At 51.7% G+C, this 15,062-nt stretch overlaps 1 long non-coding RNA gene across 2 annotated transcripts in view; it reads right to left on the bottom strand.

The window, feature by feature from the left end:
• The window catches only part of LOC109293715, a 57,572-nt gene extending 49,589 nt beyond the window's left edge, over nucleotides 1-7,983 (bottom strand). For both annotated transcript variants that reach the window (XR_002096373.1, XR_002096372.1), the window contains exon 1: nucleotides 7,919-7,983. This is a non-coding gene — a long non-coding RNA (uncharacterized LOC109293715). The remainder of the gene's footprint in view (nucleotides 1-7,918) is intronic.
• Between the last annotated feature and the right edge of the window lie 7,079 nt (nucleotides 7,984-15,062).

Here is a 15,062-nt window from a genome sequence, read left to right as displayed (position 1 = left end):
GGCCTAACTCTGCTCCGTCTGAAGTCAGCATAGTGCAAAAGGAGTTGCACCTCCTTGTTGACTGTGCTGAGCACCAGGTTTGGCCAGAGCTGAGTCCTTTCAGAAACCCCACCTCACATGCCCAGCTAACTAAACCCCTACCCAAACTAGAATTTTATAAAGAAACAAAACCAAAATGAACCAGCCAACTAAGTGCCTCAGAACAGCAGGAGTCTGAGATATTACAGTGGGGTCCTGATCCACAATAAAGGGTCCTCGGTGTTGGAATCAAAAGTTGTGGAAGAGGTGATATCTTTTATTAGACCAACCAGATATTTGCAAACAAATTATTGTATTTATCTGCAAGCTTTCGGGCACACTCACCCTTTATCAGGCATAGGAGAGAGCAAAGATTGTAGAAGTTCTCCTAGGTAGAAATGAAAATTCGTATTTCACAGGAGAGCCAAAGGTGTGGTAAAATCTCCTGTTTGGAACAGTTCCTTTTGTCTAGGTTAGGCCCAGAGAAAAGTTGAAACAGTCTTTTCGCCTCAAAGTTGTCTGGTGGGTGGCAAGCTGGGTGTTGGCGTTGGTGTAATTTGAACGATAAATAATACCAATAGTATTCCAAGTATGTGATTTTTGCCAGCAGTATCAACCACAGGCTGCATTTCAGAAGCCCCTGGGAACCTGGACTGCAACATCTTTATCCCTCCCACTCTTCCTTTCCTCCTTTTTTTCTTTTAAAAATGGAAAACATGTTCCAAAAACCAATAATCCAACCATAAGCACATGCTCATCGTGGTCATATGATCTCCATCAAGCACATGATTATTTTCCACTTTGTTCCATCTTCTTTTTCATCCCATCGCCATGCATCTCCTCGTCTGCCCTCTGCAATGTGCGGTCTGCGGCCTGTTTTTACCCAAACGCGTTGCTGACTGGGTTCCCTCAAGCAGGGGTGGGAGGAAGGGAAATAGCAACGGTCTTGCTGCATGCCTGTTTCCTGTCCTGGTGTGAGAAACCTCCCATGGTGCCAGGAAAGTTTGCAGGGAGATAAGGATAAGTGTGCCAAGGGATCCCCTCAGACCCCGCTTCCAGCTGGTACTGGCAATAAAGACACAACACGCCATAAATTCCTGCAAACCTCACTTGTTTTAAGGGGAGGGCGGTGCTGGTCTAATGTATTTAGCAGCTAAAAAATGGGGAACTTGAAACCCGACACAGCCGTTTCTGTGCGCTAGACAAAAATACAACACCAGACTCAACAGAGCCCAGTGGGGTGGTCCGGTGGCAACCACTCTACAGCCCACCTGTAGGGTTAGGAAGGCTGAGAAACAGGTCCCAGAAAGGTTTCAACTGGATTCATGTTCAGCCCTCATTGGCAGGAAGGAAGGACGTCGTGATATTAGTGGGGAGGGGTGTAAGAGGAAGAGACAGACAGACAGATGGACAAAGAGCTTGTTTCCCTCCGATGGATACAGCCCACAGATCATCTAAGCCAGTTGCCCCTGGCTCACTGCTCCACAGGCAAGTTGTGGCCCATGAGACCCTCCAACATTGCTCACAACTGTAGAAAATTAAAGAGTTAAATGTGAGGTTGACCAGGAGAGTAAAGCATTATGCTGCCTGCAGGGTGTGTGTACCCTTACTTACCCGAGTGCGTGGTTCAAGATCACTGCACATACCCCAAGGTGGGCTGGCTTTGCAGGGATTAGGCAATAAGGGATGTGCTTATGTTTTTTAAAAAGTGCAGTCAGGAGAGGGGAGGGGAGAACAGCTTTGCACTCCAAGTCAGACACCAAGGTGCCAATGAATGGTCTCCAGGATGGGGGCTGCAGAGGTCTTCTCAGTGTCCCCAAGACCCCTGCACTGGGGACCCCATAGACATTAACAGTTTCCCTCTCAGGGACTTTCAAGTCCAGTAGGTGTATCTGGGGAGGGGGTCCGAAGCCTCCCTCCACCCAGAGGCATCGCATAGGCCCTTGTGCCCCTGCAACGGTCCTGAAAACAGACCCAGCATTGTGTGGTAGGATTCCTGCTCCCAGAGGCTGGCACTGAACCCCAACTTGTTGGGGAGAGGAAGGCCACTGCCTATCTAGCCTTCACTAGCGCTCCCAAACCCAAGAGCAGGGAGATCAGAGCTTAGCCCTGTCTGTGTCTGGCCCTCCAGGCAGGAGCCTGCCCCATCGCTTTGCTGGATGAGCCTAGAAGAACAAAGAGTAACTTAAATGAGAGAGGTCCATTTGGGAGGCAGTAGCTAAAGAGCAATTATGAAAGGGAAGATGGGCAAAGGCGCTCCCCCCTCTCCGATATAATCCCGCTTATAGCCAAAGCAGCGGGGCCTGAACTGGCGTCTCATGGCAAAATGAATGCATGGGCTTCCCCCTCCCCCTCCGCGACATGTTAGCGGAGAATGACTGGCGGCTGGAAGTCCAAAGGGAGGCGATGCACAAAAGACCTTAATTAGGAAACTGAAAGCAGCGGCGGCAAGGGGAGGAGGAGGGAGAGCTGAACCCAGGGTCAGCGCCGCTGGGGTAATTCTCCCAGGCACTGATGGCTAAGTGACCTCCCTAATCATCCACTTGAGCAATGGGGAGGGGGAGAATACCCTCAAATGTGTGTGTGTGTGTGTGTGTGTGTGTGTGTGTGTGTGTGTGTGTGTGTGTGCGCGCACGCGCGCACACACGTGTGCATGCATGTCTTCTCTTCTTTATTTATTCAATTTTTTTTTTAAACCGATTTAGTCCCTAATCCTCATCTAGCTATTAACCCCTCCCTGCCTGCTCACCAAGTCTCCTACTGAGCACAGATCAACTCACTCTTGGGTCCAAGTTCAGAGCCGCCCCGCCTGGCAATACCCATGCCTCCTGCTCCCTGCTGTTCCAGGACGTACTTTTAACGAGGCTCAGATGCATCTCAGAGCCACTACACCTCTAGAGCCATTCCTAGGGAGATGCACACCTCAGGGGCTTGGGACTTCAGCAGTGCACAAAGGGCCTGGCCTTTGTGCTGGGCATCACCAACATCCATTGGCTTCAGTTGGTGCTGTGGGCACACCACAGCCCTGGGACCACACTGCTCGTTTCAAGTCAGACATGATGGAGGGGATGAGAGCAGCAGGGGCGCCCTGGGGAGTTGGTGCCCTGAGCATCAGAAAGAGAGGAAGGGAGTAAGAAGAGAGACTCTCTCCCCACCCGTGTGCTGCATTAGCAAGTCTTGCCGATCCTCCCAAAATAAACTGGACCATCCTGCCTGCTCCCTCTGACTCAGTGAGACAGTGGGAGGCTGGGCTGAGCCTTGGGCCATCCCGGATCGGGGGACCTGGGGCTGAGTTGATCTGAGCTGTCCTGTCCTCCCAAATAGAGCATTAACTAATGCTCCTCAGTGATACTTGTGCAAGACCTCAGCCCAGGTCCCTGGAAGTCACTGGGACGGCTGCCATTGCCTTCAGTGACCTCTGGACCACAGCAGCATCCATGCCATATCTGAGATGCCCTCTGTTGGAGCTGGAGCCATCTCCCAGCCTTGAGAGGGGAGGACTCAGCTAATAGCTGCGGAGGTCCCAACCTCCCAAGCAAACTTTGCCATTTCCCAAGGCGCCAGCCAACACGTCTCCTGGAAGGGGTTAAAAGCCATTCTGATTTGAATTAATTCCGGGTGCGTCTGGCTGCCAACGCTTTGCATTTCAGCTTTTAAACCCGTGTCGTTATTTACTTTCTTAAACCCAGCGCGGAGCCGGCTTCTCTCCTGGCTCCCTCCCTCCGTCTGTCTGTCTGTCGCTCACTCTCTCTGGGAAGCCTCCTTTGTGGCGGTTGCATGGCTCAATGATTCCCAAGTCAGTGCAAATATGGAAAATCCATATCAAACAATGACCCGGGAGAGGGAAGGAGGAAAGCTTCATTCACTGCCAGACTTGCATCTCTCCCCTCTTTCCCCCTCCTCCCGCCAGACGCCTCTGCCACTGCCCTGCCTGCCCTGCCTGTTTTGTGTGTGGAGCAGCAGAAGCGGTCACGCTCCGCACCCTTTGGAGAAGGGAAGGCAGGGGGTAGAGGAGCCCGGCAGTGGGGCTGTGGGTGGAGGGGGGTCACAGAGGAACAGAATGAACTTGTTCTCAGGGAAGCATCCAGACTGGCAGGTTTCTTTTATCCTGTTTCAGTTCAGTAAAAGCCTCAATTAACTCTACATTAATTATTAAATCAGAACAATGCGTCTCTGGGTTCCAACAGCTAGATTCTGTTACTGCCGTTGCTTTGGGGAGCGTGGCTAGTTTTACAACTTAGGACATAAATATCATTCTTCAAGGAGTTTCTGGATGGTTGTTTTCATTTTCCTCTTGCTGGCTGCGTATAGCATTTTTAATGAATACATCTCTGTCTCCGAGCGCTCACGCACGCACAAGGTAGTAGCAGAGAAAGCCTTTGCGGGTCTGTCTGCATTGGGTCAAGTTGAATGCACCCCTTATAGCCTGTAGCACCCTGAAAAAAGCCTTTCCATGCAGCACGTGCTTCCCCCAAGCGCATGCAAGTAGGAGCACTACTAGCAAGGTGAATCCGCCTTCCCAAAATGCTTCTCACCGCACCTCCATTGGTCGAGGTGTCTGCACAACCTGGGCAGCTGGGAGCAGGCTCTTCAGGGCCATGTTCAATAGGAGGGGCTCGCTCAGTTGGAAAGAGCAGAGGATCCCAAGCATGCCCTGCCCTTCCACCTGTGGCCTGTCTTCTCTGCCCAGGCTGGCTGTGAGGATTCAGTTGACCTAGGCCACCAGCAAATATGGACCCCTTACTACCCACCGACTGGATGACAGTCTATGACCCCCAGAGAGCAGAACCCTCTCCGTGCTACTCTCAGTCCCTTGCCAGTCACCCCACTAGCATCATTAACCCCATCCATTGGTACAGATAGCCGCAACATGGTACAACCAGCTGTGGAGCTGCTCCGTGTATCTTTGTGTGGTGCAAGCATCCAGAAGCGGGTTGGGTGATCAGAAGTTGGGTGGCACGTCCAATTTCTTCCCTCCTGCTCCCAGCACAGCAGCGTGACATCATGTCTTGGCACAGTACTGCCTTGGTGGATCCCCCTTGGCCCATGACTTGCTTGTCCCAGCGAGCCCAGCTCTAGTACTCCCTACGCTCACGATTGCCTCTCCCAATCCAGCCTTGCAGGACCTCTTCAAGCTCTTACTCCTGTGGGTTAGTGTATTCCTGCCTTCTGCCTTCCTACCAGACCAGCGTCTGATGAATGCCTTCCCTAATGAGAACAGTCCCAGGGCCATTCAAGACAGCTCTCCCCGGAGGCTGCCCTCCCACTTCCTACCCAAGCAGATTGGAAGCGCTAAGGTGAGCCTGGCTCTGGCTCCAGCAAAATGCTGATGTTTCTAGTGGGAATTTAGTGCCTCTGGGAAGCAGCCAGCTTGACAGCACTGGATGCCACAGCTCCGCAGCCACGGAGCAGGCACGTTACAGCCTGGCAAGTTGCCCCCTTCTGCTCTAAACTGGAGGGGAGCAGCATAAGGGTCAGGGGACTTCCACCCCAAGTGCTGCAAAACCTCCAGCCCTATAGAAAAAGGCAGAAGATTTAAGTTCTCACCTCCACCCCTATTTTTCCTCCCTCTCTTTCCCTTGTTGTGAGCGGTTAGCTGCTTCCCTCATTGTGTGCAGAATAAATGAATGTGATGAGAAGCCCCTGGGGCCATATTCACAGCTGGAAAGAGCAGGAGTGACCCCAAGGGCTTCTCTGCCAGTGTCTGGGCCTCCTAGTCCCTCAAGCACCTTGTGTGACAGAGAGGACTGGCAAGGAAATGTGCGGTTCAGGCGTGAGACAACATGGGGTGAGGTGGGGAGCAAGAGACGTTGCAGTGGGGAAGCGAAGGGGCAGAAGATGGAGGGAGGGGAAGGGATGAAACAGAGCCTAGAGATTTCCTACCTAAATTGTGATTCTCAGGCATACAACCCTGTCCAGTTTCCCAGCAAGAGGGTGACACAATGGTGCTCTTTCCCACCTCACCCCAGGCCCAAGCAGCACAGTTCCTCTGGGCCAACAGCAATGGTTTCAAGCAAAAGCTTTCTGGGAACTGAGAGCCCTACGCTGTTCCTTCCTATGCCCTTGTCTTTCATCAAGGATATCTATCTATCTATCTACTGATATCTTTGAGGAGAGAAAAAGAGCAGTAATAGGATACATATAAATAAATATAAATGACCGGGTGAATTGCTCAGAATAGGTTGGATTTGGAAGGAATGCCCTCAGCCCAGAGGCATCATGCCATGCTTCTGCTTCCTGGCAGCACCAGCACCATGAGTCGTTTGGCCCTTGGCCATGGTTTTTGGCTGACGTTACCGGCTAAGGGCACTCTAGGAGACGGTGGCCTTTGGGACACGGATGCCCATCCACAATGAAAGGGGCTAAGACCCAGCATGTCGTTTCACAGGAGTCATCCAACAGCTCCGCCATGATGCCTTCGGTGCCACGGGAAGGCTTTGTCCCACTTCTGAGGCTTCTGGCCCCCCTCCAGACAGCTCTGCCTGAGAACGTGCCCTGAACGAGATCCAAAATCTCAGCAGACCCTTTAGTGCTTCCAAAGCCAGGTAAACACTTTCAGTGTCACCTCTGGGGCATCTGCCCCGGGATCACCATCCTCTCCACTGACACGCATCAGTCTAAGTCCTGTGAGTTCACCTCCTGCTGGGCACCTGCACTGCAGGCATCCCATGATAACAGCATGACAGCGAGGGTTCAGGCTGGATAAACAGCAATCCTGCTTCTGTTTTGGCAGTCACTGAACCAGGGAACTCCAGCCCTAGCTAGAGCAGGGGACAATGGAGGCCCTTTTTGCAACTCAACCCACATGGGAGCAGCCCACATGTGTTGCAAAGATAGATAGTTTCTATGCACTTAGACAAGAACCAACTCACCATCATCTGTGCGTCACAATCTGGAGTACCAGATTTGGCTTCAGAGATAGTAAAAAAAAAAAAAAGAAATCCCTGAAATCCAATTAACCCTCTCTTCCAAACAAGAATGACTAGCTTTTCCCCTTTGACTTCTCCCTTCTGCAGCATCACTGACTGGTGTCTCACAACTGAATCTGGCCTGAGATGCTTGGGGAGGGGGAGCTGGAGAGTTGACCCAAAATCTCTGCATGGCTCCAAGTTCTCCCAGCTCCCTAGAAAAGGTTGGGTCCTCAACTGCTCTCTTCAGCATCGCAGCTGCCTACTGCCCTCAGGGCCTGTCTTAATGAAATTCAGTCAGTGACACAACGCAGCATCTAATGCATCGTCTCTCACAGCCCTGGGAGAAATGCGCTGGGAATTTAAAAAGCCAAACCGCAGCCCTTCCCCGAAAACGGATTTATTTGGGACTGCACCCTGCCTTCAGTTACACTTGCTCCATCTCGCTGAGTTCAGCGGAGCGGCACGAGTGTAAATGAGGACAGGATTTGGGCCTTGGCTAGGTGTTGGACGCTCAGCGCCGAAGTCTGTCCTGAGCCGATGTCCATGTAGCTCCTTAAAATGCGGGGGGTGTTGGTCCCCATGGAAAAGGGCCTTCTTGCTCAGAGCGGCCAAAGGTGGAAGTGAGACAAGGGTACATGGAGACCTTTGGAGCAGGGGACAGAGCTAACAATTTTTTTTTCTAGCCTAACTTTGGAAAGGGATAAGTGCGTAAGTGCAAAAGTGGGGTGAGCGGGGAGGAGAGAGAGAGAAAAACTGCTGAGAATGGACAAAAGCAATAGGAGGGCAGACTTGGCCAGACCAGCGGGGTAAAGAGATTGCCCTGCCAGTGTCCAGCTGGCCAGCCTGCCCTCCTTACTGTCTCCCTCGCTCTCCTCCTCAGACTGGGGGAGCTGGCACTGCTTCATGCTTGACCTGCAATGCCGCCAACAGCCTGTGATTTGTTTTGCCTCCGCTGGAAAGGGCTGCGATTTTTGCCGTAGCGAACTTACTGTCTGTCAGCCCACGCGTCCTCCAGCGATGCCATCGACCGTGGCTCTCCAGTGCTCTCAGTTATGAGGGGAAAAAAAATAAATATATTAGAGAAGCCTGTTTCCAAGTTGCCTTTTTAAAGATGCTGCAGGGCAGTAGAACGGGCCGGAAGGAAAACAGCAGTAAATATTTCATTTTATTCTCGAACAGGATTTTAAAAAATAGCCATTTAAAAAAAAAAGTCTCGTTGCTTGCCTGTGTGTGTGTGCACGCACGCGCGCGCACATGGGCGAGAGCTGTGCACTCACCATCGGCACACATCATGCTCAGAGCTTGACTGACTGATTTTATGATGCCTAGGTGCAAGGTTATCCTGGGAGGCTGTTCTCCAGGGGATCAAGAGTGCAGACTTTGCGTTCAGAAGCAGCAGCCTCTGGAGCCAGATCCAGACGTCTGGGAGCACCTGTCATGCAGATCTGCCTGAAAGACTCTGCCCAGGGCTCTGGGTCACAGGCAAGCAGAAGGCAGACAGGAAGGCGCACAGAAGGCAGAAGAGATGATGTGTGGAGCAGTGGCACGGCCAGCCAAAGAGGAGAAGAGGAAGGATAATCTTGAAGTAAAAGACGGTGGGGACCAGGACACTTAGGAGATCTGGGTTCAATTCCTGGACTTGCTGTGTGATCCTAGGCAAGTTGTAGCCAGCCTTACTTTTCAGGAAAGGCAGACGCTCGCAGGGTAGCAATGCCAAAAGCACACATCTCTGAAGTACCAGCCTGATTGGCTTCCCGAGGGATTTGCACTCCTGAGAAACTTTTGCAAGGCACCTCCTTCCTGGCAGGAACTGGGCACCACTTCCAAGCAAGCACCTCGGGTCCTTCCTTGCAAACTGGGGGTAATACTTATGATGACCCCACCTCGTCCCCAGCCCTTTGCATGGTGCTTTGGGAACTCTGAAGAAACCTGCTATAGAAGTTCACAGCCAACAAAAGAGGCATTTACTTCAGGGGCGGGCAATTATTTCGGGCAAAGGGCCACTTACCAAGTTTTGGCAAGCTGTCAAGGGCTGCATTTCTCTCTCCCGCTCAGAGAAGCAGGAACAGCTCCACAGTCCCAGGACAGACACCTCTGCTAGGCAGGGGCTTCTGTTTGGGGAGCCATGGCTATGTGGGCCTTGCCGCTTGGTCCCACTGCCGGCTTCCCCTGGGTCCTGCTGCCCTGGCTCCTGTCATCTTTGACAGGCAGCCAGGAGTACATAAATATTACATTTTCTAAATTTTTTAGGGGCCCCACGGGCCGGATAGAATGGCCTGGCAGGCTGGATCTGGCCCCCAGGCCATATTTTGCCCACCCCTGGTTTACTGGCACTGCAGCTGTTGGAGGAAGGCCAGCCCAGGGCATGCACACTGTTTGACTCATATTCTCTTCTTTGTAGATTCCTCTGGGCTGGGGCTTTGTGCTTCTGCTTGCTCTTTAGGAAGCCTGAGGTGCTTCTGAGTGCCATGAAACAACTCAGTAATAATATAATGAAATCATATTGATTATCATCAACAAAAACGAGGATGAAGATATACTTCCAAATGTTATCCAGGCTCTCAGCCTGGCGAGAGCTGAGGCTGAATTGCAGTGTTCAAGGGTTGCAGGAAGATTCCCAGTTGGGATTGTTTAAGTATCAAAAGATAGAAAAATTCTCCCTCATTGGCATCTAGGGGAAGGCAGACAGAATTGTGTCCCATGCTCTAATATTTTCAGAATTAAGCTGACAATGGCAAATGGCAGAGAAATTTAGGGGCAGTGGCCAAAGAGAAATACGTTTGTCTGCATGAGAAGTTTATTTTCTCTGCAGAAGGAAGAAAAGCTTGAACCTTAAGCCCCTTCCTCCTCTCAGTTACTTAAGATGTAAGCCAATGACCACAAGGGGATTATTCCTTTGCACCAGCTTGACAGCAAATCAGGCCCAGATTCTATGTCGGGGAAAGGAAAAGGAAGCTAGCTAAACAACCTAGTTAAATCTGCACCGATGGCTCACTCGGCACTCCATCAAAAGAGGCACAGCGTAGAACAAGGGTGGGCAAAATGTGGCCCGCGGTCTGGATGTGGCCCGCCGTGCCCCTAAAAAATTTAGAAAATTAATATTTATCTGCTCCTGGCTGCCTGTCATGCAGCCCTCGATGGCTTGCCAAAACTCAGTAAGTGGCCCTCCGCCCGAAATAGTTGCCTGCCCCTGGCATAGAAGGATTTCTCCCTTTTCCTGGCAGTAGATGCTTACTTTCAGCCACAAGACCAGGATGTTCACCCCAGCATCTCAAAGAACACACCTTTCACAACCAAATCTCATACCGTTCTTTGGGGCTATCGTATAAATGTTGTTACTCTGCTGTGGCCACGGGAAGTCAGGAGCCGGGAACAGAACCCAGGCACCCTGACATCCCAGACCTCGGCTCTGATGTACAGACGATGCTCTCTCCATCGGCTGAGTACGTTTTGGGCTTGCAAACCAGGTGACAATGTCACACCCTTTCCTACAAGCAGCAAGAGTACAGTTCCCCACCCCCTGTCGCAGCATTTCGCTTTATGGTATCCACTTTGGGGCAGTAGCCAAGCAATCTGCAGCCATTAGAAAGCCCTAGCCCAATGGCAAAAGAAGGTGCAGTCCCCCGCAGCCTAGTGGCAGGGGGAGATTTTTGATAGTGGGCTTGATCCAGAGCCGGATGGAGCCAATGGAAACCTTGCCATGGAGAGGAAGATTGCTTTGGACCAGGTCTCATCTGAAATCTGTGGTTCTCACAGGGATACTGGAAGGGAACCCAGAGAAGATGCAAGTAGGAGCCCAGTGGGGGCAAGAGCAGGGGGCAGGCTGCTTTCTCTCCCTGCTCCGAGTACCCACTTTCATACCATTAATTATTTGTGCTATTAAGCAAACATGAGCACCTGCAGAGCGGATAGAGGCAGAGGGCTGCTCCTAATTGGAAACAGCCAGCTTGTTTATTTCTGGGTTTTTTTCCCCATTGTCTATTTTGGTTCCTACGACAGCCAAAGTTGGGAGCTGCACTGTGGTGACCTCCTCACAGCAGCTGGCCTGCTTGTACGCATTCACAGCGGCCAGAAAGACATACCAGATGTATGGTTCATAGAGCATTCCCAATGGGTGAAACCCACCCCTTTGCGGGGTGGGGGGGCAGCCCAAGGTCATTATGCCATATAAGCCCCGGGGTACACAGAGGCGGGTCCCACACTGGCTCCAAACAGGCCAGCGCAGCAGGGAGTTGGCTCACGGACAGGGCTGGCGGATACATGAGCAGGCAGATCCCATAGCTGGAAGTCTTCAGGTGGGGGCAAAGAGAGGGGGCAGCGGCTGCGATCCCAAGCCCAGTGCTGGGAAAAGTGGCTGTGGAAGGGCTTCCCCAGGCCCCTGTGGCCAGGAGTGTGGAGGGCAGAGTCTGTTGCATCCATGCACCACCTCCTGCTTAATCCCCTCCACATTGCTCATCCATCGGCTGTTTTATGGTGAAGGGCAAATCTCCCCCTGAGAAAGCAGGTGCAGGGAGCCAGTGTCACTCTGTGGTACCTGTGGCCTGTGCTGGCATGCCCACCAATTGGCACCATCAGCTTAATAGGAACACCAAGCACTGTGGAGTCAAATGAGAGGAAGAGGAAGGTGAGCTCAGGGGTCAGCATTAGTGATGGACAGCAGTGGAGTCACTTCACATGAGGACAAGCGAGCCCACAGGGGCTTTGTTGTGTAGACATGAAGCACTCCACCCTAATGACCCCTTAACCATGGTATCCAGCCACTGCATTGCATGAATGAGATCCCAGATTAATCCTCTTCAAGCAGGACCTAAACCAGTGGTTCACAGCCTCTTTAGTCTCAAGGCCCTGCTCAGAAAATGCCAGCTCCCAGTTTTCACTCATTTTTTAACAACAGAAAAATACTAGAGCAATTGTTCCGTTGCAAAGAACTCAGAAAGCCCACAACGGGTCAGAGTGTTTTTAACCCTGGATTCCTGTTTGAAATCTCTGGGTTTATCTTGTGAATATTGGCACGCGTAACGGAGCTAACATTGCACGGTACCCCCCATGGCACCCTTGAAAGAATCTCAAGGCCCCTAGTTGAGCATCACTGACCTATTCCCTGCTCTTCCTCCCCCAGCATCAATCTGACTTGATGATAGCATTGTTGGTGATGCCATTTTCAGTCCGTACCCTTGGGCGCCTCCATTCCTAATTATCCCACGCCAGCCTGGTTCCATTGACAGCCACCGCTCTATGAAGGGATAAAGCAAGCAACGGGCCTGGCTTGGATGAAAAGAGTCTCAAGAAAGAGCCTGTGCTCAGGCAAACCTTCAAGACAAGCAAGTCCTCAGAGGTGGGAGAAACTGCCATGAGGCCCCTTATAACCAGCACAACGTGGGCTGTTGGGGAGGAAGGGGGAGCGGTGCGTGCCATGGACTTCTGGCTTTGCAGGGTAGGAGGGACAGACTGGATGAGGCTTTAACACACACACACACACACACACACACACACACACCCCCGTTGAAAGGCTGTATCAGCTCCCACTCTCCAGCCCCCTGCCACCCCCAAGAAAGGGCAGCCTCCCTGCAATTAAGAACCAGTTAGTTATACCAATCACCAGCCTAATTTTCACCTTTTGCTTTGATAACTCAAGAGCCTGTCATTAAGTGGGACCAAAGAACCATGAATGCCGAAGAGGACTCGGCTGGAGAAGTTTTGCAGACTGCGGGTGAGTTCCTCTTCTTTACTAGTACAATTATGCTTTTAAAAAAAGATCCCTTTTAAGTTACAATAAGAATAACAGACTCCCCCAGCCAAAGACTGACCAAGAAACCCCATCACCTCATAACTCCTACATACGTCAAACTGATAACTCATGAAGAAATAAACATGACCCAGAGGACGGGGGGAATAAAGAACTCTGTTCTTTAAACCTATCCATTACATAAACTGTGGGCTAAGCCCGGGAGGAGGGAATGGACCCAAGGCGTCGTGGCAAGCTGGGGGAGGGGGCAGGTATTGTAGCTTTGGAAAGAATTGCGGTGACTTGTTACAGATAAAATCCTGGAGGGAGGGCATAGCAGTGGGGAGCAGACCACAGGGGGTCCGGTTGCACAGACTCTGCTGAAATGCCCTTGCTGTTCAGCATCGGGAAGCCCTCAAAACACACACCAGCAAAGCACCCTGGTTCCTACCTCAGTCTTGGGGGCAGCCTCTACAGATCTGCTTCCTTGCTCACCCTTGCCACCCAACAGCCGTTGCTCCTTCTCAGGTCTACCTGAGCCACTTCCCCGCCACCACAGCTTGGCCCTCTTCCTACAGGGTAGAGCAGTGTCCTTCTCCACCTTCGGCTTCCCACAGCACTTCAAGGCCATCTTAAGGAAGGAGTGGGGACAGACCTTGGTTTGATGGGAAGCTCACTGTCAGAGTGAACAACCCCCTGCCACACAAAAGCCCCGGGTCAGAACGTGGGTGGTAGAGGACCCTGAGCCAAATGACCCCGCTCAAGCCAATGCAGATCACATCAGGGGCTGTGTGCCCCAGCACAGCTCGTGAGAGGACGCTGTGCTCCACTGGGATTCGAGTCCCAGCTCAAATTTTGCAGTTAGAGCCCCTTTAGGATCACCGGTGTTCACTGCGCGGTCCTCCATTCACTGCCACCGTGGTTAGGGAGATCCAAGCTATACAGTCTTTTAATAAGACACTGTCATGAGACAGGGGAGGGCACTGCCAAGGTGGGAGTGCATGACTGCCTAAATATCCCTGAAGGATGAACATGCACCCCCCACCTTTTCCCCAAAGGCAAACTCTCCTCTGGGAAGGGACCGCAGAGCTGAGCCGGTTAGAGGGGAGAACTACAAAACTGTCCAAACTCCAGCAGCAGAACTGGGCAGCTTGGCCTTCCCTATCACTGCCCGGAGCCCCAAACTTGTTTCTTGGCACAGCACAGATTACATACCTAAAGCTTTAAAAAAAGAAGAAAAGACTGGAAAACTGAAGGATTAGAAACACCTAATTTATAGCAGGATTAGCATGGAGTTTCACTCTGCCTGACACAGAGGGCTAAACTGAACAATTGGGAAGGACTTTCCCATTCCTACTATAAAACACCCAGGGAGTCAAAAACTATGTACCCAGGGAGTCAAAGACATGGGGTTTGGAGCATTCACTTGAGATCCCCTTCTCTGTTACAAGAAGTCAACGCGTTTGCTGCACAACAGTTTTGCTGTTAAAAATGCAAATTAAATCCTGCCACACACACACAAAAGGCTTACCAGAGCTCTCTACTTGCTCACGGCACTTTTCCACCAAACTGATGTGAGCGGGAGAAGGAACAGGTCCTTCTACTTGTGTAAGTAGCACAAACAGAGTGTCGCAGAGCATTGCACACTTTGCTGGAGTGGCCCCAGGATTGCACGGGTGCCAGTGACAGAAAAATCAGGCTCAGAGAAAATAGTCCGTGGGAGGTTTGCTCAGTAGGAGCCTGTGCCAGGCAAAGGACATAGCAGAGCAAACACTGCATAGATATCAGCTGCTCAGCCTTGAAAGCAGGAAGGTGTGTCGGTGGGTTCTTGGAGTGATCCAGGTGCTACCTAGGGCTTGTGAGACTTGGGCCCGGACAGACGACTTGCTCACAGGGGTACAATTGACCTCTACGCTGGCTTAATAAAGGAACAGATATCAGCCTGCCTGTGAAAGAGTAGTGCCTCCGCTGAGTTTTGAATGACTCGCTCCCTGCCGCGCTGCCCTCCTCCACTTTTGGTGCCATTCAGGACAGGAAACTCCACCAGAAACCTGCCCAGCCTCATTTCTAGCTGGGATCAGGAGCAGCCCTTCATGTAATATCCCAGCCTGCAGGCCCAAGGACCTCAGAGGAGAGCCTCCAAAACTCCGGGCACTCCTCACCGCTGGACCTGCCGCCCAAAGCTCTGGGCATCCAGCTGCCTACGAACAAAGGGGGCAAGTTTTGTGTCTGAAGATGCAGGCAGAAAAGATGTGTTACCAGATTTGCCCATTACTTTGGGGTGTGCTCATTTATTTGGGATACGTTTCTAGGGCCTTGGTAATTCTACTAATGCGCTGCTTGTGTTACTTGTGTTTCTATATGGAGCTGTGTCTCCCTTCTGCAAGCCCTCGCTCCCAGTGGAGCTA

The sequence above is a fragment of the Gavialis gangeticus genome, unplaced genomic scaffold (genome assembly GCF_001723915.1).
Source record: "Gavialis gangeticus isolate Ggan-Ray unplaced genomic scaffold, GavGan_comp1, whole genome shotgun sequence".
NCBI lineage: Eukaryota > Metazoa > Chordata > Crocodylia > Gavialidae > Gavialis > Gavialis gangeticus.
The sequence above is the reverse complement of the archived record's forward strand: the minus strand, read 5'-3'. Positions and strand labels throughout refer to the sequence as shown.